Source organism: Nymphalis io, chromosome 12 (assembly GCF_905147045.1).
Source record: "Nymphalis io chromosome 12, ilAglIoxx1.1, whole genome shotgun sequence".
Taxonomy (NCBI): domain Eukaryota; kingdom Metazoa; phylum Arthropoda; class Insecta; order Lepidoptera; family Nymphalidae; genus Nymphalis; species Nymphalis io.
The window spans coordinates 1,816,701-1,838,812 of record NC_065899.1 but is presented as its reverse complement, the minus strand read 5'-3'; the positions used below and the strand labels follow the sequence as shown (position 1 = coordinate 1,838,812).

The window sequence follows — 22,112 nt, the reverse complement described above, 5'->3', positions numbered from 1 at the left end:
TACCACCCACTCATCAGATATTCTACCGCAAAATAGCAGTACTTGATATTGTTGTGTTCCGGTTTGAAGGGTGAGTGAGCCAGTGTAATTACAGGCACAAGGGACATAAAATCTTAGTTCCCAAGGTTGGTGGCGCATTGGATATGTAAGCGATGTTTGACATTTCTTACAATGCCAATGTCTAAGGGCTTTGGTGACCACTTACTATCAGGTGGTCCATATGCTCGTCCGCTTTCCTATTCTATAAAAAAAATATGTTGTAATTTTTCGCCAGTGTGGAATTAACTTTGTTACGTGTGCCTATTTGAAAAATACATTAATATTCAAATTATTAGTCTAAATTAAAAATAATTGTTAATTAACCCAAAAAGAGGCACTTATTTCGAACTCACGGACATAAATTTTATTTATTTGTATAGACTACTTACTCTGACTTGATATGTACATTCCAATTATAAAAACATGTACATATGTATATTATACAGAGTATTATATAATTTTATTTATTCACCTCAACTAAATCCTACATTAGATTTAAGAGTCGAGGACAATCACCAAGCCCCTGACATTGCTGTTGTGCGGCCAACCGTGTGACCTGCGTTGGTTATCGTGTCCCTTGTGTCGAGATCATTGGATCACTATAGGACAAAAAAGTATTCACGTTGAGATTTAGCCGTGGACTATAAGTACCTTTGCAACTACGCACAAGGTCACCAGATTTTTTTTCAGAAATTTAAACTGTTGTTCATTATGCTATTACGTAACGGATTAAAACAATTAATGGTTTTGATAGATTTTTTTTAATTTTTACTAATCTTTTCTCAAAATATGTGACATTAAATCAATTAAAAATATCGACTTTTTACTTCGTAGATGTTTAAAACGGTCTCTTCTATGCAGTGATTGAATTTTTTGGAATATCTTATTCTAATATTCATTATTATCGATACTGAGACAGTGTATACAATTATTATATTTTTTGTCCATATGTAGATCCGATCTGTTACCGCTTGATAGATTTTGAATGGAACATATGGTGATAATGATAGTTTAGGTGACATATATGTATGTAGGTATAGTGAAAACTGCAGGAAAATGTCTCATTCAGGAAAAAAAATGAAAGCGGTGGTAAATTTACTTCCGTTACTAAATATTTTGCTATTATATCCGATTTAATAAAAATATAATCGATTTCAGAACGTAATTAATATTGCTTTGTGATTATGAGAAAAATATTTATCAGCCTAAATAACATAAAACGGAATGACTGTTACCGAATTAATGTTAATGGACATTTTGTTTAATTGGATTTATAAAATTCTGAGAATTGTAAGGATATTAAATATAAACAAATCATAAAATTTATTACGAAACTCACCGCATAAATCGGTCGTGAAATGTTATGAAGTGATATGCATAATTCACCATAATAAATAACATTTCAAGTATACACGCATCAAAATAGTATATAACCACAAGTTGTGAACATTTTACGGTTGAGTAATGAAGTGAGTTGGTTTTACAATTGCATATTATTCCATGTATAATACTTTAACTCGTTTGAAACCGCGGGGCACAGCTAGTAGCCTTGTTTGATCTTTAAGCTCAAAGGCGGATGAACGTTTTCCAACTAACTATACTGTTAATTGAATGTGTCTCGGACGGGAAGTGTGTTCAGTTTGCTTACGGTGCTTATTAATAGCATCTGATGGTCTGATGGTTCCCACAACTAACAATATTTGTAACTTTTATTTTAAATCGTTTGTGATTAACAATGAAATCCCTGTCAAAACTATTAAAGAATTTATTTATTTATTTATTTATTTGGGAAACCATACAGCATAATATAACAAATAAATATTTGATAACAAAATAATTCTCACATAAGCCAACAAAGTTTCCACTTTAACATTGAAACATGGAGTGAACCTAACCAGAACAAGTTATTTAGCAAGTATTATAAGAATATTAATGACAAATACAGTTTTTTAAGACTTCTAAGAACTTAAATAAATTTACGTTAAAGATATTAGTGTAACGTTTATTATAATTGTCAGTTGCTCTTACCAAAATGCGATTTTAAGCATAGTTAATTTGTAACATAAATTTATTTTAAAATGTAAGCATCCGTTAATTATGAATTTTAAGGGGAGCGGGTGAAAAATTGGAAGGAAATTTTTTGTGTAAATTTTACGTGTACAAAGTCTTGACGGACAGTTTGTGTCAAAAAAGCTAGCACTTAAAATATAGGTACTTTACGATTATTATTGCTTACTCATAATTATTAAATTGGTTATACCACTAGGTAATGTTTATTAATAATTATTTTTTTTTCTAAATCTGTATTATTAACTACAATTTTGTTAATTGTGAATAAAAATAAGACAAAAATAATACTTGCTTAATATTCATACTAATTAATACGTTAATAACACGTAATTAACATTTATTTATGTTAATTAAATTATTATATATTGTATTGGAACCGCCCGTGACTTCGCCCACGTGTGAGAGAGGACCTCTGACACCGTGTATGCAAAATATAACGATGATCGGTCGAATAGTTAAGATGTAAAAGCGAAACAAACAAACGAACGAACAATATTAAATATAGAGTATATAATCAAAATATTAATCATCTCGATAAATACATAATGGAAAACTTGCACCTAAAGAACCGAATCCAACTAAGTCATACATAAAAACAGCCAAGTAATCGTCGTGAGCTCAGGAACAAACGTATTCACCGTAATTCCGTATAAAAAACAAGGAACGGTGTCCGTCGGTCCGTGACGTCTTCCACGTGAAGAACTCTCCCACGCCCACCGCCGTCCGGGCCCCATACTATTTGATAGTCACTCACTTAGCCAACATTAATAAGATAATGAAACGGTAGCTATTTAAAGACGAAACTTTCTACAAGTTAACCAAAATGTAGATATATATTATATGAATTTTATTCGATATAAAATTTATATAGTTCATCGTACCCGTTGTTTTTCTTTCATGGTATACCAACAATATTTAATTATAGGTATAATTTATAATTGTTAATCCATATAAATATTAATGATTGTTAATCGGTCGATGATTATTACATCTACATGATGAAAAAGAGTAACGCTTAAGTTTCTTGACGGTTCTCCGTAGAATCTGTTCTGAACCGATGGTGGTAATTGATTTATCTTGTAAAAGTAAATAGTAAAAGCAAAATTATTTAAATTCCGCAGTGGTATTACGCAAGAACTCACTTCATTACCCACCCGTGAAATGTCCACATGTTTTTTTTTTATAATATAATTTTTTGATACGTGTATTCTTGAAATGTTATAATTATTACGGTCAATATCGCATATCACTTTCTGACATTTCACGATCGTTTTCTGCGGTGAGATTCGTGTTTATTCTTACAGAATATCCTTACTATTTACTTGTCTACCAAATAAAAAATTACTTAATCCATTGAAAATACATATATCTTATTTGGATATTCAAATTTAGAACAATAGATGGCCTATTTTTCCCACTATAATATATTTATTTAATAAATTAAATTGCGTTTTATTTTTGTTATACAACCTATTTCTAAAAGTTTCTTTTAATAAATAAGTAATTACTCAAGAGTAAGGTTAAGCACTGAACGAAAGGATTACGTGGTTTCCGAAGCAGGAAAACACTGACAACATTAAACTTCTACTAAAATCTCCTTCACATCGCCTCTAAAATTGTTACTAGCCGAAACGAAATACTTGACACTGGCGAGTTATAAATTATGCACATACATGTTATGATAATAAAATAAAATGAAAGAACAAACGAATCAGAGTGAATCGACAGCATCCATGGGTAAATGACCGCGTACCTGCCAAACCGGCAGTGATCTTGCATCAATAGACCATAAAATATAAGAAGACATAGCTTCGTAAGACCTAATGTTTATTAAATTATTTATAACTAAATTTATGAGCGGTAGCGAAAAGCGATTATGTATCGTCTTTGAGTCTCAATAATTTGTTTGCATTTCGTTTTTTCTTATGATGTCTTGTCATCTTGTTTTTGGAATTTAGAAATTTTATCAATTAATTGTTTCACGGCTTCGTTTGTATTTAGCTTTACTACTTTTATTAAAATTTCATGAACTCCTTCAATTAATACCCATATTTTATTCGCCCTAATAAAAAAATCGTAAATTTCTCAGCGATTAATGTAATCCGTAGGTATCTAGGTAGGTAGGTACAAGGAAAAATGTACATTCTAAATTAAATACAATTTTTTATTAACATTATGATGTTACGTCAATAATATTTTTATTTTATTTATTATTTATTCAAAAGATTGTTAAAAGTTGCTGACAACAGATAGCTACATCGGTACATATGGATATTTCCCATTAAAATCGGAACTCCGATTACGAAACTAAACCGCCTATTATTAGGGGTGTCAATTATTAAGATGAGCTGGTAAATCTTTTACACATATTTTGAACTAGTACTAAGTACCAACTGTTTCAACTTTCAAACGTAACTTGGCTCAATCTTGCTTCATACCAAATTTCATCAAAATCGGTTCAGTGATTTAGCCGTGGGAGAGTAACAGACAAAAAAAACATTCTCATTTATATTTCTAGTATAGATATAATATTCGAAATTTTAATTTTAAAATTACTTTCAACTTGTACCAAGCCACAAATTCTCAAAGCAGCCGTGAATGCTTATTCAACACGAGTTCCGGGTCCCTTGTATAATATTATTTTACAAACACAGTAAACAGTATTATTATACGCGCCGAATGGGCGTATGCCTTGTGTATACAAGTAACAACGATTCAGTAATTTCACGAAGGAATCAATGGAACTCTACAATAGAATTATTTGACTCGGCATTTTTCATTTCATAAAACTTTTGAGGAGAAAGTTTAGAGGATTATTTGAATATATTTCTATTTTGTTCTAGCACGCAACAAGTTTTTTTTTAATAACATAATCCCTAATACGCGGGCGTCGCCGCCGGCGAAAACTAGTATTATATAAAACCTATTTATAAATATTTTATTTACAAGCAAGTAATGAAACATTACTCTGTTTTAAGACAACATGAATACAATAATTATTGAGAAAAAACTACTGTTAGCGTTCATAAAATAATGCAATTAGATTTCATTACTAATTTTATGGTTATACACTATGATTTCTGACACTATGGATGTTTTATTTTAATACGTAATTATAATTCATGTCATGGTCTGTTTCTGCCTTTAAAGTCTAATCGCAAACTATTAATTAATCAAATATTATTGAAATTTTATAGCTTATGTAAAATAACACTAATTAAACTTATAAGATAGAATTATATTGTATATATGTAATAAAATAATCCAATTTATTTATTTATTTCGTTACAGGTAAGAATCTCAATCGATGGACACAAAAACACTTCTTCTACAAGGTTTGATAACCCTAAGAGATCAACAATATTCGTAATAGTGTATAATAATTTTATAGAAAATATTAAAGTGTTACCAAAAATCAATAGACAGTGCCACAACATTCCCAGAAAAAATCGCAGCTTTTTTAAAAAAAAAACAGACGACATAACTTTCTTGTAAATTGTCATGTCAAACTTGTCATCATTGTCAATGTAAAAATCTTTCGTCAAAAATATAAGCGATACACTATTTATTGATATGATAATAATATATTTTTTCCCGAATTTTAACCCGGGTTTCGCGAACGAGAACCGAAATTAATGCTTAGAGTATCTGCATATTGACCGAAGTTTGTAGGTTCAACCTAGGCTAGAAAATCTGTTTTTTTATGTGCTTCTAATTCGCCTCGTGGTCGGCGATGAAGAACATCATGAGGAAACCTGCATGTGCACCAACAATCATTGGAGCGACGTGGTGGCATAAACTCCTAACTTCTCCTCAAACAGAGAGGACGCCTTGGCTCAATAGTAGGACATTTGCATTCTGTTAATTTCACTTCACGAACGCCTCATCCGCTGTATAAGCTACAAGACAATCAAGATAGTTTACAAATAAAGAAATTTTAAAAAAATCGTTAATAATTCATATAATCGTTTCTACTTTGTATTAAGCACGCACATCGGTCGACCGAACAGACACACATTAGCAAGTATAATTTATTTACGCAATTCAAAGAAGATCTCTTTGTAATTTATCAATTATTACATAACCTAGTTCTACACAATTAATCATATTCGTAAAAAATCTAAGATCGATAGAGCAGGTTTTGATGTGGTTTCTAAGATTATATAAATGAAATGTCTATTCAGAAACGTTTGCTAGAAATATATTATGTTACATCATTGCAATTTAAATATCAAAAGGAGACCGATTTTACGTCATCTGATATTTTATTTGAATTAAGTAACCTTAAAATTTCCCATAAAAATGCTAAGGATATTAGCATTTTTATAGCATTTTTTATGTCGATGAATTAATTCACAATTAACGCTTTTATGTCTGTCATATTTAGTTGAATTTTTAATTAAAATATTTAAGTAGTTTTAGCGCCCACGATTGTTCAATATGTAGATATCTATATCATTCGATAGAGAAGAGAGCGTACTCATTCCTCAAACGCCGGTAACGCACCTGCAAACCCTCGGGTGTTGCAGCGGTCTATGGGCGGTGGTAGTCACTTTCCATCAGGTGAGCCTCCTGCTCGTTTGCCCCTTCTTACATAAAATAATAATAATAATATAAACAATCGCGGTGATTATTTTTACAATGGCGTCTTTGGAATCCGAAATGAGAAAGTTCAGTGTTTAACTTAACAGTCGCTAAGCAAAGTTTATCGATATAGGATTTCTTTACTCCTGTTGGAACTTATTCAACTAGAGGCTGTGATGTTTCAGACATTGTCAGATTTTCGTCGAAGGTAGTGACTAGAGTCCGAGATGTGAAATCTATTTATTGAATACTCTTTTATTATCTATTCAATCAAATCAATCAACAGCCAATCGTTGTCCACTGCTGAACATAGGCCTCTCCCAAGGTGTGCCAAAGCTCCCTGTCCTCCGCCTTCCGCATCGAGTTGGTGCCCGCCACCTTCTTAAGGTCGTTGGTCCACCTGGCTGGAGGGCGCCCTACGCTGCGCTTGCCGATTCGCGGTCTCCACTCTAGGACTCGTCTGCTCCAACGGCCATCGGTCCTACGACATACGTGACCAGCCCACTGCCACTTTAGCCTGCTAATTTTGCAAGCTATGTCGGTGACTCCGGTTCTTTTCCGGATAATCTCATTTCTGATCTTATCCTTCAAAGATACTCCGAGCATAGCTCGCTCCATAGCATGCTGAGCGACTTTGAATTTGTGGACTAGACCCACAGTTAGTGTGCACGTTTCGGTACCGTATGTCATGGCAGGTAAGACGCATTGGTTGAAGACTTTCGTCTTCAAACATTACGGTATAGACGACTTGAGGACTTGACGAAGGTTGCCAAATGCTGCCCATCCTTGAGCTTCCTTCTCGAAGTTGTTCCTGTTTCTTATTATCTATTAGCTGTACAAAAATACTGCTTCTTGATTCGTAATTAATAATAATTATTATGTATGTATTTTAACACAACTCTATTATATATAACTATTTTAATGTTACTTCCATATGAATGAATGATTAATATCATAGATAATTTATCGATCGAAGGATCTCGACCAGTGATATTATGTAAAGTCAATGTCAAAGTTGTTTATTCCTCTTGATTCCTGAGATTGGAACAGTCTATAATTAGATACATTATAACGCGTAACAAAGTATAAAATAAAACGTATATAGGTGCACACATATATCTAGGTTATGACATAAAGTAGCTCGCGTCACATCGACTCATTAACCGCGTCAGTCGTTGATGTAAGCCGTTTTTACTGCACTTTCTCCTAACCGCATTGTTTAATGATCCTCCTCATTGTGCTGTTACTCTGGAATAAAAAACCATACGATTCGTCGAGACTTCATAAATATTTCGTGTCTTATGTTACTCATATTGACCTAATTAATTGAAAACATAAACAGTTTTAATTATCTACAACTAACTTTACCGGCTACATTTTAACAAATACAAACAAAAGATAAATCTAAAGTTTCCACTAGTTCAGTCCAAGTTAAAAAAAAACTGAGATGGCTTAGAGTTTAGAACGCGTGAATCTTAACCGATGATCGTGGGTTCAAAGCCGGGCAAGCACCACTGAATTTTCATGTGCTTAATTTGTGTTTATAATTTATATCGTGCTTGACGGTGAAGGAATATATCGTTAGGAAACCTGCATGTGTCTAATTTAACTGAAATTCTGCCACATATGTATTCTACCAACCCGCATTGGAGCAGCGTGTTGAAATAAGCTCCAAGCCTTCTCCTCAAAAGGGAGAGGAGGCCTTAGCAGTGGAACATTAACAGGCTGTTACTGTTAAAAAAAAAAACTTTCTACATTCAATGGTCCCCTTTAATGAGGAAGGTTATAGGATATATAACTTAACCTTAGGGAGCTGAGCAGTAACCTTAAACGTCAGCCAAACGGTAGGCATGTTTCATTATGTGTATGAAATAATAATGCAGTCATAAACATTGGTGAATCTACGGGACACACTTAGTTACTTATAATATGTTACCAAAGATATAAATCGTTTATATATTCTGAAATCGACTACAGCTCTGTAGTGGAATACACTTGGTTCACCATCATCATGGTATCATATAACCAAAGGTATATACTGTTTATATATTATTACAACAATTACAGAGTTAAAAACAGTAACTTGCTAATTCAACTTTACAATACGTCACCAGACGTATGAAGAGCAATATATATTGAGACTTCAGAACTACAATGAGTGTCATAATTGTTACTACTCTCCGTACTTCTTACTACCGAGTAAGTCAATAGAAGGTACTATGTTTCCTAGTATTTTTTTTATTTTATTTGGAAAACAAATAGTACATTTATTCTTACATCTATAATAATAAAAATCGCATATATACCAATTAAGTTACTACTTAAATCTAAAACATGATAAGAACGGAACAAAAATTTAATAAGAGTAAAAAGTCCTTTACGTTATTTATATTAAAGCCTGAAATACATAAAAATTAAAATTAATAATTGCTACTTTACAAATCATGATATTATTATTTATTTTTTTAATTATAAAAAAATCTTATTTATCTGTGACTGTAAAATATAAATAATTATAATAAACTTTATCCTCATTCCTTATTCGGAACGACTTCGATCGCTAACACAAATAAGTTTATAAAAAAATAAATAATAAAACGTAATTATTAATTCTATGTTCACAATTACCTAATTATTAAATCATTAGTAATATTTACAAACACTTTATCGTATTGGGTAATGTAGGATTTCATATCTCTAAGAATGGAATTTCAACGTAAACATTTCGGTCTCCAATTCGATGATTGTTACGTTTTAATTGCCTAAAACGTGTTGTATATTTCTTCTCATTGTTTTATTATGCTAAACGTACTGAGATCACATATATAAACAATTGTACACGTATGCCCTGGAAATTAAGTAAAAATTTTTTTATCAACTATTATTAAAATCGATATAACACTCTTATTTTATAAGCCGAGATGGCCTAGTGGTAAGAACGCGTGAATCTTAACCGATGATCGTGGGTTAAACCCGGGCAAGCACCACTGAATTTTCATGTGCTTAATTTGTGTTTATAATTCATCTCGTGCTTAACGGTGAAGGAAAACATCGTGAGGAAACCTGCATGTGTCTAATTTCATTGAAATTCTGCCACATGTGTATTCTACCAACCCGCATTGGAGCAGCGTGGTGGAATAAGCTCCAAACCTTCTCCTCAAAAGGGAGAGGAGGCCTTAACTCAGCAGTGGGACATTAACAGGCTGTTACAATAAAAAAAAACTCTTATTTTTCTATTAATATTTTATAACAATCCTCTATTTAATAAAGTATTGAATGTTACAATTCAACCGGAGGAATGCGGTTAAAACTAGTTTTTTGCCATAATTCAAAATTTACAAACTCCTTCTATTTCTATTACGTTCAATGAATCAGTTTGTATTTGGAATTGTTCCAAGTAGTGCTTTGCTGTTACTCATTCACTTTGGAGAGGCCAGTGCTCGACAAAAACATTTCACTGGACAAAAGATTAATTTAAATATAATTGTTTGCATAATTAATTGGCTCTATTGAAAGCTACAGTTTGTTTCAAATTCATCACGTATTTCGAAAGTACGTTATCGAAATTAAAATCATCATACAATAATTTAGTGATAGCGTTGTTATATTTTTTATATATGAACCTTTAGCTATACATATATGTACATATGAAGACGCTTTTTCAAAGATATACCAACAATGACATGATAGATCATCGGTGTTACCACTTATATAAACACTTCTGTTTGAGGAAAAGGTTAGTTGCGAATTCCATCACGTTGTTGCAATGCGAATTGGTTACAAAAACAACAAAGCTGTGAAATAATATAAAAATAAAATTAAGTAATATTTTGTCTATTCTGTATAATTATTTAACAAGAACCTTCTAGTTAGATAAGATAACATCGCTCTCATATATCAATTACATGCAAATATATAATAATACATAACAATATTTTGAAGTCTATAGTTCTTAGTTCTTTGCAAAATTATATGGAATTATTCACAATGATTTAATTTCAATGTTAATTTTAGTATTTTATTGCTCGATCACGACGGCCTATTATCGAAACGCTATCACGAGTTCAAACGAGCCCTTCCATATAAGGGACAATGGAATGGTCGTAAGGAAATCTAGAGATAGGCGGTCATTCAATAATTGAATGTATATTACAATCAAAATGGTAATATTGATAAGTTGAATAATTCAAATTATTCAAGCTAGATCATAAAACCATGTAACAGTAACATAATGTCATTATAAGCACAAAAGGCCCTTTGTGCATATTGTGTAATTTACAGGAGAATTTTAGAAATGATTGATATTTAAGGTTTATGCTTTTTAGCGTAGGTCCCATCGAGACTCTTCTACAATTCTTGGGAAGGTATTTGTAAAACTTCTAGTATATTTTTTCCTGTATTGTTATAATTTGTACATAAAACCTTTTTAATGATAATAGAGATAAGCCTTATTAGAGAGATATAAATCCCGTGTTGTCTGCTCGTCTGCGCGTCTAGCTATGCTTTTAATAAAATATTATTCCAAATAAAAACTACCATTAAGGAACAAATCACAGTCTTATCAAATACTAGTATTCGTATTAGATTGATAATGTCAAAAGATACCGATCACATTCTCGAACGGGCAGTTTGTAGCCTGCTTTCAAATTTTGCTTGCTTTTACTTGAAGAATTAAAAAATAGCCGTTACTTTTATTATCATGTGGAAGATAATTTAGGTTCATATGCTTAGTTGTTACTTTTTATGTCATACTTAACTGTGAAAAAATAAAAAGATAAGGAATGTATTTGTCCTATTTACTTCGTTCGAACAGTGTATTCATAAACTCACATTGGAGCAGTTTGGCGCAAATAGACAACAAACTTTCTTCTCCAGAGAATTTGAAGGCTTTGTCAAGCTGTGTGAAGTGTAAATATTTATTTACAGGCTGTTATTTTAACTACTTACTTTACTTACCTATTAATTACCTGTATAGGTTTTATTAATAATTATAATTTGTTTGGTTATTTTCTTCATATAAAATAAAATTCATGTCTGTTCTATGTAATTACTATTTACTGGTGGTAGGGCTTTGTGCAAGCTCGTCTGGGTAGGTACCACCCACTCATCAGATATTCTACCGCAAAACAGCAATACTTGATATTGTTGTGTTCCGGTTTGAAGGGTGAGTGAGCCAGTGTAATTACAGGCACAAGGGACATAAAATCTTAGTTCCCAAGGTTGGTGGCGCATTGGATATGTAAGCGATGGTTGACATTTCTTACAATGCCAATGTCTAAGAGCGTTGGTGACCACTTACCATCAGGTGGCCCATATGCTCGTCCGCCTTCCTATTCTATAAAAAAAAAAAAAAAAGTATCTAGTACAACTAACGAAATTGAAATTTTTGGACGAATTATTTCCAAATTATTCACATGCGGGTCCACTGTGTAATAGTATTCGTGTTTCCCGTTACTCGGATTCTACAAGAGCTAAATACTAAATATATAACGTCCGGTGATTGAACTCTCGACCGATTTTGCTAAATCTAACGAGTTTTCGATAACAATTTGCGAAATTTGTCAGCGTCATGCTTTAAGATGCCTTTTCATGCCGAATCATCTCATTAAAACAAGCAATGAGAACATAAATTGAAAATGGTAGAATCTTAAACAAAAAGAGCCTTCTTTTATTAAATAGGTAGGCGGACGAACAAATGGACCCTGATGGTAAAAGGTCACAATCGCTCATAGACATTGGCGCTGTAAAAAATATTGACCACTCCTTACATAACCAATGGTTTGCTGTTTGGCGGTAAAATACGTAATGAGTGGGTGATACCTACCTAGACGGGCTTGCACAAAGCCCTTACGAAACTTAACTAAAGATCGCCAGTCAAAGCAGGTAATAGCAAAGCACAAATGAATTTCAATTTGATAATTTTTTCTATATAATATACAAATAATATTCATTCAACGATAAACAAGAAAACACTGCTTACTGTTTTAAGCCAACATCAAAAAGAAGGAAGTTCTAAATTTCTCCGTAAGTATATAAAGAAGTTCCTGTAACGATACTGACTCACCTTTCAAACCAGGACACAACAATATTAAATATTGTTATGCGGTAGTATATGTAATCGCCATACCACCAAGTAAATGAAATTTAAGAGCAATCGTGACCAAGATCACTTCCACATAGATCTTACATATGAACGATCAACTTAAGCACCATCAGTCCTAAATAGTTTCCTGAGAATTCTTTCATCTGCCACAATGAGTCTCCCTGACTCAGGGCGTATCACGTGTCAAATTCAAATTAAATTCATCGAATCATTTCCGCATGATAACGATAGTCCAGCATTTTATTTATAACTATAGAACGCTAAAGTCACCTTAAAACCAATATACTCGTAACATCTACAAGATTTTCTATACGTTAATATTTCACAACGTTTTTCTTAAGCTATAAATAAAAGAGAAGCTAATCATAGAATTCCTTTTGATTTTCAAATATATTTTTTAAACACTATTTTGTTCTAAATAATTTAGACGTCGGGTTGCGGCCTATAAAATGTATGAGATTTTATAGGTCACAACACGGCGTCATGTTTTACCGAAAAACTTTCTTATTTGTGAATCTAAAAACTTTTTACAACCTCTTCTTTTTGCTTCGTGTACGTTACATTACTTTTCTTTTATTCATGATTATTTTGGATAAAACATTTAATAATTACAATTATTTTTAAGAAAAGTAACAGCCTATTTATCCCTCTGGAAGACTATGTCTTCCTCTCGTTTAGAGATTTGGAGCTTAATCCACCACACAGCTCCACTTTGAATCGGTGTTTACACGTGTCTCAGAATTTCATCGATGAGAGTGATGCTTGTATGGATTTGTACGACATATTCCGTCGGAATGTTTAAGTGTACTCAGGATGCAAATGCAATTAATATTTCAAGTGTCGCAATAAAGTACAGTGAGTAAATTGATTCATTTTTTCCCAGCGTCCGTCGCGGTCAATATTATGCAATCATAATAGACGTCATATTACTTCCTTTATTATTTGACAACCTTGTGTTCACGGTTCGTGCAAAAGAGACAACAAGATAACCTTCTTAGATTTTTTTTAGTAAAAACGTTTCGTGTAAACTTCGACGTTTTAAAAAGTTATAATTTAATTATTTTTTTCATAAGCTTACATCTTATACCGGATTTCGCTTTTGTCAATCATAATTCGAAACTTTCTAAAATATTTCAAACAAAATTTATCTCGGACAATCGTCTATTTAGTACAATTAAAAAAATATTAAATTAAATAATTAAACTACAACATATTAGTGAAGATTTCACTATACAATACACTATTCAATATACGAAAGAAGATAAATTGTGTTCGACATCTCATTTAGTTGATGAAGAAGTAATACAACGGTATATATATATATATATATACCGTTGTATACGTTGTATATATATATATATATATATATATATATATACTATTCTAGTACATACCACCTGACAAAGACAAAACATCAACGAAAATCGGAGCATTAAGAACTAGATTTACGAGACGGTTATGATAAAAGCATACACATTAGAATCACAGCTAACTGCGGTTTAACGGTAACCATTTAACACGTCCTAGTTCACCAATATACTGCGTTAATGTAATGGCATTAATTCTCAAAATTGCTTTGAAAAACTTAACGTTCGGTGCAGTATGCTAAATAGGAAGGAAGACATACATATGTAATGTGACATATATAATAATTTGTCTATGAAGATAATAAAATGTACTCATTTCAATTTTAGAGCCGAGATGACCCAGTGGTTAGAACGCGTGAATGTTAAACGATGATCGTGGGTTCATACCCAGGCAAGCAGCAATGAATTTTCATGTGCTTAATTTGTGTTTATAATTCATCTCGTGCTTGATGGTGAAGGAAAACATCGTGAGGAAACCTGCATGTGTCAAATTTCACTGAAATTCTGTCACATGTGTATTCCACCAACCCGCATTGAAGCAGCGTGGTGGAATAAGCTCCAAACCTTCTCCTCAAAAAAGAAGGGGAGGCTAAGGCCCAGCAGTGGGACATTCACAGGCTGTTACTGTTACTGTTTAAATTTGTAACTGTTAAAACAACATAGCTCTGGTAAAATTTATGTCTCATAGCTTTCGAAGTCCTTAAAATGAGAAAGACTTTCGATTTAGATTGGGTTTAGAGTAAATTCTAAGCTCACAATTATTTAAACTTTTTTCAATCCAATGTTACACTAAAATATTATAATAAAAACTTTTTGTTCCACAATGTAGACCAAGCCTAACTAAGATATATATCATAGAAGACTAATATATAAATAAGAATTTAAAATGTTCATATGCGAGAAATTCATTAACACACAACTTTACTTTTGGAAAAGTCTGATCCTTGTTTCGAACAAAAATAAACTACTAACTATCAAAAACCTATTGCAAACTGGTTTTGATCAAATGATTGTATTTATGTGGTGACGTCATCAAAAATCTAATAAGACATCGTTTTTTATAAGTCTACGATATTTGTAATCGGTGTTTTATATCATTGAGCGAGTTCATTAACTCTTGCGTATATAATATCAAAACTAATCATGCAAGTAATTTTAAAACCAATAAATTTAATAATATCCTTTAGACCACACTGCAGACGTAATTCTAAGTACTTGCAATGGAAAGGTCATTCACGTCAGTCAATTGTTAAATTTATAGAAGCCGAAGGGAACCCGCAGTGAGACAAATTACTTTGTTACCCTGCGTTCCATGATAATTGATATAACTTTAACAAGGCGTCTTGCCTGCGACACTCTAAAGCTAAATAAGCCACCAAAATATCTTACGAAATTACGATGCCTACATCGAATATCACTGATGATAAATGTGTTTTCACCTTTTAGTGTCACGTTTTTTAACACGATATTTATGTTTGTAGAAAGTATATACTTGTTGAAAGTATTTTGTAATGTATTTGTATGTTAAGCCCAAGTTGTTTTCGGAAATGAATTTGGTAGAACTCTCTTTTGTTAGATCAAACACTCTCTGCAAGATCCTTAAGCATATGAGTTTACTTTATTACATTTCGTTGCACTGTGGTTGAGTAAAAATAACACACACAATTTGCAAAATATCAATCATGTTACTACTTGGGAATTTGCAGATTCTTCGCAATCCTTGAACGGAATAACACAAATTCGAAATATACTTTATTCAAGGAACCTAGCACTTTTCAAACATGTTACAAGATTAAATTAAATACCTATTACCAGTAACACCGGATCAATCTATGAATTCCTGTGAACATATCAGGTACCTATAGTATAGTAAGAATCCATTAATATCCCATTTTTGGGCCTAGACAAAGGTAAACTCTGCAGGAAAAGGTGTGGAGCTTATGACGCTGCACTGAGTGCTAGTGGATTAACTTGAATACCATACAAAAAAAGATCTTCTATCCTCTCGAGCCTGCTCGTGTTCAAATTATAATTTAAGCTATAAGAATTAAAAGTGCATTCATTGCTCTATATTTATAAATAATATAACAGTATTCATTACTATTCGCAGATTTATTCAACGTAAACAAATCGGTTACGCTCTGTTAAGACCGACGGTGTCAGATTTTATGCTGTTTCGTTGAAAGCTGTACAAATATTCAGTGAAACCCGACACGCCCCTGGTATGAGTGAGCATGTTTGCCGAATCGTATCCGCAGACCGTAGCTTGTTATGACTAGAAATGTATTTTTTTTTAAACGTAACTTCATATTTTGTTAAATATTTTACTATCACTATACAAGCAATTTATGCGTTTCGTTTTTCGCATTCTTAAACTGTATTGAATCTAACATTATTTTTTAAACATATTTTTTTAATACTTGATGACTAAATAAAAACAATATTATTTGGTTTATTAAAAGTATTATGTGTGGGTTATCTTGCTAGAATTTAACACCACCCGACAAATTGAGCTTATATTTTGAGCTTTTGATGCCGGCGACCGCTCACAATACAATCTAATATACTCTACATCCCACACCGATAACAGCTGTAGATTTCATTCATCTTGTAAAATGACGGTCAAAATTTTGGTAGTTACTATATTATTGTATAATATAATAATTTAATTAGGTTATTGATTTTAAATAATTAAATATTATTTTTATGTAAAAATACAAAACATACACTTTAAAAAAAATTTAAAAACTGAGCAAATAATGACCGCATGGAATGGCAGCAACAATGCTAGCAGCATTGAATCGCAATACCAATCCTCTGGGCGATTTTTTTTAATATTTATAATACATAGAATAAGTAAAAGTTTATTTAAAATAGGCATATTAAATTAATGTCTTACGAATTCAATGAAAGTTATGCAATTAATTAAGTTATAAAAAAAACTTTTAATTTTGCAACTGTCTCGACATAAATTAGTGAATGAATCTTTCATTGAATCCATTAAACGAAGCGAACGAGCAGGAACTTTATAATTTTAAAAGAATTGAATGTACTGCAAATAAATAACAACCTTGACTACTATACTACAAAAGTAATTTTAAACAAATGAAACTTACAAAATACAATTTAAATGATTTCATCTCATTTCATTTCATTTATTTCAGTTTTAATTACATTTTATATAATACTTAATATAATAAGGTATGTAAGTTTATTGCTGGAATACCAAGCAAATAAATAACTAGAATATTAAAATAAAACATACTTTGTTATTTTCAAATATAACTAAATATATTAAAGCTATAATATTAATGTACCAATTTAATTTATAACGTTACTTAAATTATTTAATTAACAAATAATCTTCTCGTATGTTCGTATCAGTCTAGACATTTAAAATCGTTATTATTAACATTTCCGCAATTATTCAGGTTATTATTTGGAATTCTCGACACATATCCGGCAGTGCTTTTCTCATCGTCACAAAACATCGCCGACTCCTCGATAAATACCGTTAATGAAACCGGAAACGTTAATATAAATTTTGAATTAAAAAAATCAGTCGTAAGATAATAGTGTTTTATGTTACACGAACTAATTGTTTTGTAAACCAAAAACGATTGCTGAATCCATATCCCCTAAGAGACCGTCAGAGCATTGTTCGCTCACATCTGTTAAGCAATGCCTCGCAACTTCCTCCAGTTGTCTTCAACATGTGTGAGATTAACATCAATGACGTCTGCACTGAATAATATATATCGGTGTTAGGAAAACGAACATCGTTTTATGCTATTATTTAAATACCATACATTGTACGTACTGATAAATTAAAAGGACAGGGGACCAATACCGGTGTGTCAAACGCAAACTTAAGTGTTAACTTTAATACCAATAGTCGATAATTGGGCAACGATTACGTTTTGATTCGATTGCGATAAAAAGACAATTTGTTAGTAGAATTAATTAAATCTGTTCGCTTTTGAGAAATTAGCCTTTCAGTCATAGTCGCCGGCACTATAAGAAGCACAAATCTCTTCATACGCCGCTAATCAAAGATGATTAAAATATTATATCCCTTGTGCTTGTAACACACGAAGTATTGCTATTTGGCTGTAGAATTATTGATGAGTGGATGGTACCTCAATAAGACGGCACAAAACCCAGCCACCGAGCACTGGTGGTAATAATTAAAGCCAACAAAAATTTGAGACATGATTTTCCCACAAATTTTCTTGAAGTATACTTAAGAAGTACCTACATGATATACTAAATGAAAAAAAAAATCGTAGAAAAAACAATTAATTCCTCTAACCATATAATATAATTTAAAGCGTATAAAATGATATAACTGACAAACGACTTCTGATAATTACTTAATAATTTCTTTCAACAGTTTCGTAATAAAGTGACGTTCAAACAAAATAATAACGATATAAGATTTAAACAGCATTTCTTGTGCAAACCGCCCGTGTAGCAATGTAACGGTAAGAAAAACGTGACTTCTGTTTAAGATGCTATCTCATTCAGCGAACGGCCCAATACGAAGGTAATTACTATTGAAGATAAAAATGTCCGCCTAAAGCGTTATTCTAACGTCCATTATTATTATGTTGTGTAGAAAATTACATTTGGAATTTATGAGGAAAATATGCCAGTATGTAAGAATATATAGAAATGGAATTCTTCTTAAATTGTGTTACCATGTCAGGACTCCAGAGGATTAGCGCTTTTTTCATTTATTTTTTACGTGATGGTATGTGGCACCACAGCCCATAGACATTTGCGATGTAAGAAATATTAATCATTTCTTCATCGCTAATGCGTCATGAACCTTAGGAACTAATACCTTATGGCCCTCATTACACTGCCCGGTAGTTATACTGGCTCACTTACCCTGCAAAACGGAACACAATAATGCTTAATATTGATGGTTGGCGGTAGAATACATGATGAGTGCTATAGCTATTATAATTTCAGAATAACGGAACATAGAGAGAAATAAAACTAAACTAAATTATTTAAATGTTTCATTTTTTAGTACATTATACATATACATACTTCAACAATAAACTTTTTATAAGATTATCTGTGTCTTTAGAAAAAAATATCCACGCTCAGTCGCTCATTATACAGATGTACGTCTGTAAACATTTCCAGTTTCAAAATAGTAAAAGTAGAACGCAGCATCTCCTAATTAAATCGCAATTCTGATTTTCTGACCGAAAAATAAATCAATGTTGTTAACAAATGACTTACATATATGTGTATTACATGTTAAACAAATTTATCATTATCTTAACTAACCATAATATCTGGTAACAATACTTTTAGACGTTAATTTATAAAAACAATGCATCGCTCCCTTAAAGCAATAAGCCCAAGTAAACAGTGAACCTTTGACCGAGCAAAAACAGACAAATAAATCCAAGAGTATTGAGAACAACTCCATAGCACAACCGCAGCCATTCATAAATGTGAGCGAGTGAGATGGAAGCGGAGAAAACATATGCGTGTTCGACAGAGCAAGGAAGATTGCATTCCGACGGGCGCAACGCCGCATTGCGCCCGCACATCAAGTGTTGCTATATATTGTAACCTAATGGTTCCCAATTTTATTGGTAAGAGGCGTGTTATTAATCACACCAACCCACGTTATTATATAATATTTCAATATTTATTAAAAAAGAAAGCCGTTACGTTTTCATATTTCGTTTCGTTCGTTCGATCCTAATATTATAATGTTTTATAAAATGTTCCACTTACGTAATTTATCAAAAAATGCTCAACATGTATATATTTACATAATTAAGTAAAAAATTAATGTTATATTATAAAATTGTTTGAGAGCTGTTATTTAACTTTATAAGAACTACGACTCCTGTAAGGGAATCGTGCGTGTGACTGGTAATATTCTGTCTCAGCTGCTCCGGCTCCGCACCGCCACTCACTTGCGTACGCGCATCGTAACGAATCGGACGTTCGTACTCGCGCGTTAGTGAAAAAAACATCGGTCTCGTGACGATCACTATTGTCTCCACAATAAACCGATCAATGAGAAATTATAACAAGTGACGTCACAAGCCGAAACGAACTCTGTTCTGGTGAACCCGTGTATATAAGTGCAAAAGTGTGTTGTGTTTTGTGTGCGTAATTCGAAGAAACGCCGAGGGTACTTTCACTGGACTGAAAGTTTTTAAATATTCATTCGGAGCTTCTTATTATTATAAGGATGTGTCAGGAATGCGAACAGCAATAAGGTGAATATTAACATATAATTTGTAATTAAAAAGCTAAGATACAAAACAATGTCACACTGTAAAGGCTTGATTACACATAAAACTGGCTTTATATTATAATTTAAATCAACCGTTGCGAACGTTAAAGCTATCCAAATCTGATTTATAGACTTTAATTGAAATATAAGTAATAAAATTTATTGATAAAGCCGTAACTTTAGTTATTTGCGAACGCAGTTTGTTTTTTAAGCAAGCTTTTACGTTAATGTATTAATTGCAGACGCAGAGTGAATGAAAAACTAATAAAGATTTTTTATTGACAATTGTCGTGCAGCGTCACGTAAATCATTTTTGTTCAGAATATCTTACGTATATCATTATCTAAAGATATTCTTGAATCTTGCTTATCTTGCAATCTATTTGCTCTCATATATTACAGATAAAAAATACTTATCTGACTCTTTTGACATAATCTTGACTTAGTACAAAGTTATTTTTTATTTTTGCAAAGTTTGAATATAAGTATCATGAAATGATGTACTAGTAAGTAAAAGTAACAACTTGTAAATGTCCCACTGCTGGGCAAATTCCACTCCTCCTTTTGGAGAAGGTTTGGTGGAAAAAATGTGTAAAGTAATAAATTAAAAAAAATTAACGACACATGTAGGTTTCCTCATGATATTTTTCTTCACAGCCGAACACGAGATGTACAAATTAAGCACATGAAAATGAAGAGCTTGCGAGGGCTTGTACCCCCATTCTTTGGTTCAGATTCACGTGTTCTAACGACAGCCATCTCGGCTCAAATGGAATAGCATTGTAGTATAAATACATAATTGACCAAGAACTTTTATTTGTTTGTAGAGCATAACATTGCAGAGCTATTAGCAATTCGCATGGAGTATTCTATATAAGATGACAAACCATGAGCCATAATGGCCCTTAAAATTTTGTACTTTATGTTATTATTATAATTGTATTCGATTAACAAGGAGTTTTTATATACATACCTTTGATTGGATGTATTTTTTTAATTTGATATGTACGTCTATCACAGATAAAACAATACTTTCATAACCAGATTAAAAAATACTGTGTTATGATTTCTATTGAAACATATCGTATATACTTATATCATGTATATGTAATAACGAGACTAATAGATCTTGAATAAATGAATAATGAATATTGGCAATGAAATCATATCCATAAGAAATATGTTCGTGAGTCACGTAGTAACCGACTCATTAAAAAAAACACATTCGTAAAGAAATATATCTTAATACGTATTCCATCCCAAACCATAGACACTCGAAATGATATAAATTTTTAATCTAGGACTTAAGTGTCTTCTAACTTCTATGGTATGATGAAGAACCCGAAATTTTCCAAGGAGGATTGAAGTCAAGCTGTCATAAATGTGAATAAAATAAATATGTTTTAACAAATTTTATTCTTGCAAAATGTATTTTCGTTTAAAATATCTTAAATTCATTCATCAAATCGTAAATATATAATCCCTTTTTTTTCTTAAACTAATGATCCAAATCATTTTAGGTAAAGGTCAATTGTTTTTACGTCATTGTAATTTATTGTCGTTTATATAGACTGTAAAGAAATCGTAATTTACGCGCTTTTTTAATTTAGAACTTGGTAGGTAATGTTTTGTATTATACTTAAGATTTACGCATAATTGTTAAATATGAATTATAG

The 22,112-nt window shown here is 31.9% G+C and overlaps 1 protein-coding gene across 5 annotated transcripts in view; it reads left to right on the top strand.

The window, feature by feature from the left end:
• Positions 1-22,112, top strand: part of LOC126772158 (uncharacterized) — an 86,942-nt gene that overhangs the window by 31,000 nt on the left and 33,830 nt on the right. Inside the window, exon 1 of one of the 5 annotated variants that reach the window (XM_050492355.1) lies at positions 20,125-20,420. The exons of the other annotated variants lie outside the window; for them this stretch is intronic. The gene's annotated coding sequence lies outside the window, so the exon portion shown is untranslated. Of the gene's footprint in view, positions 1-20,124; positions 20,421-22,112 lie in introns of those variants that run through there. 5 annotated transcript variants of the gene reach the window in all.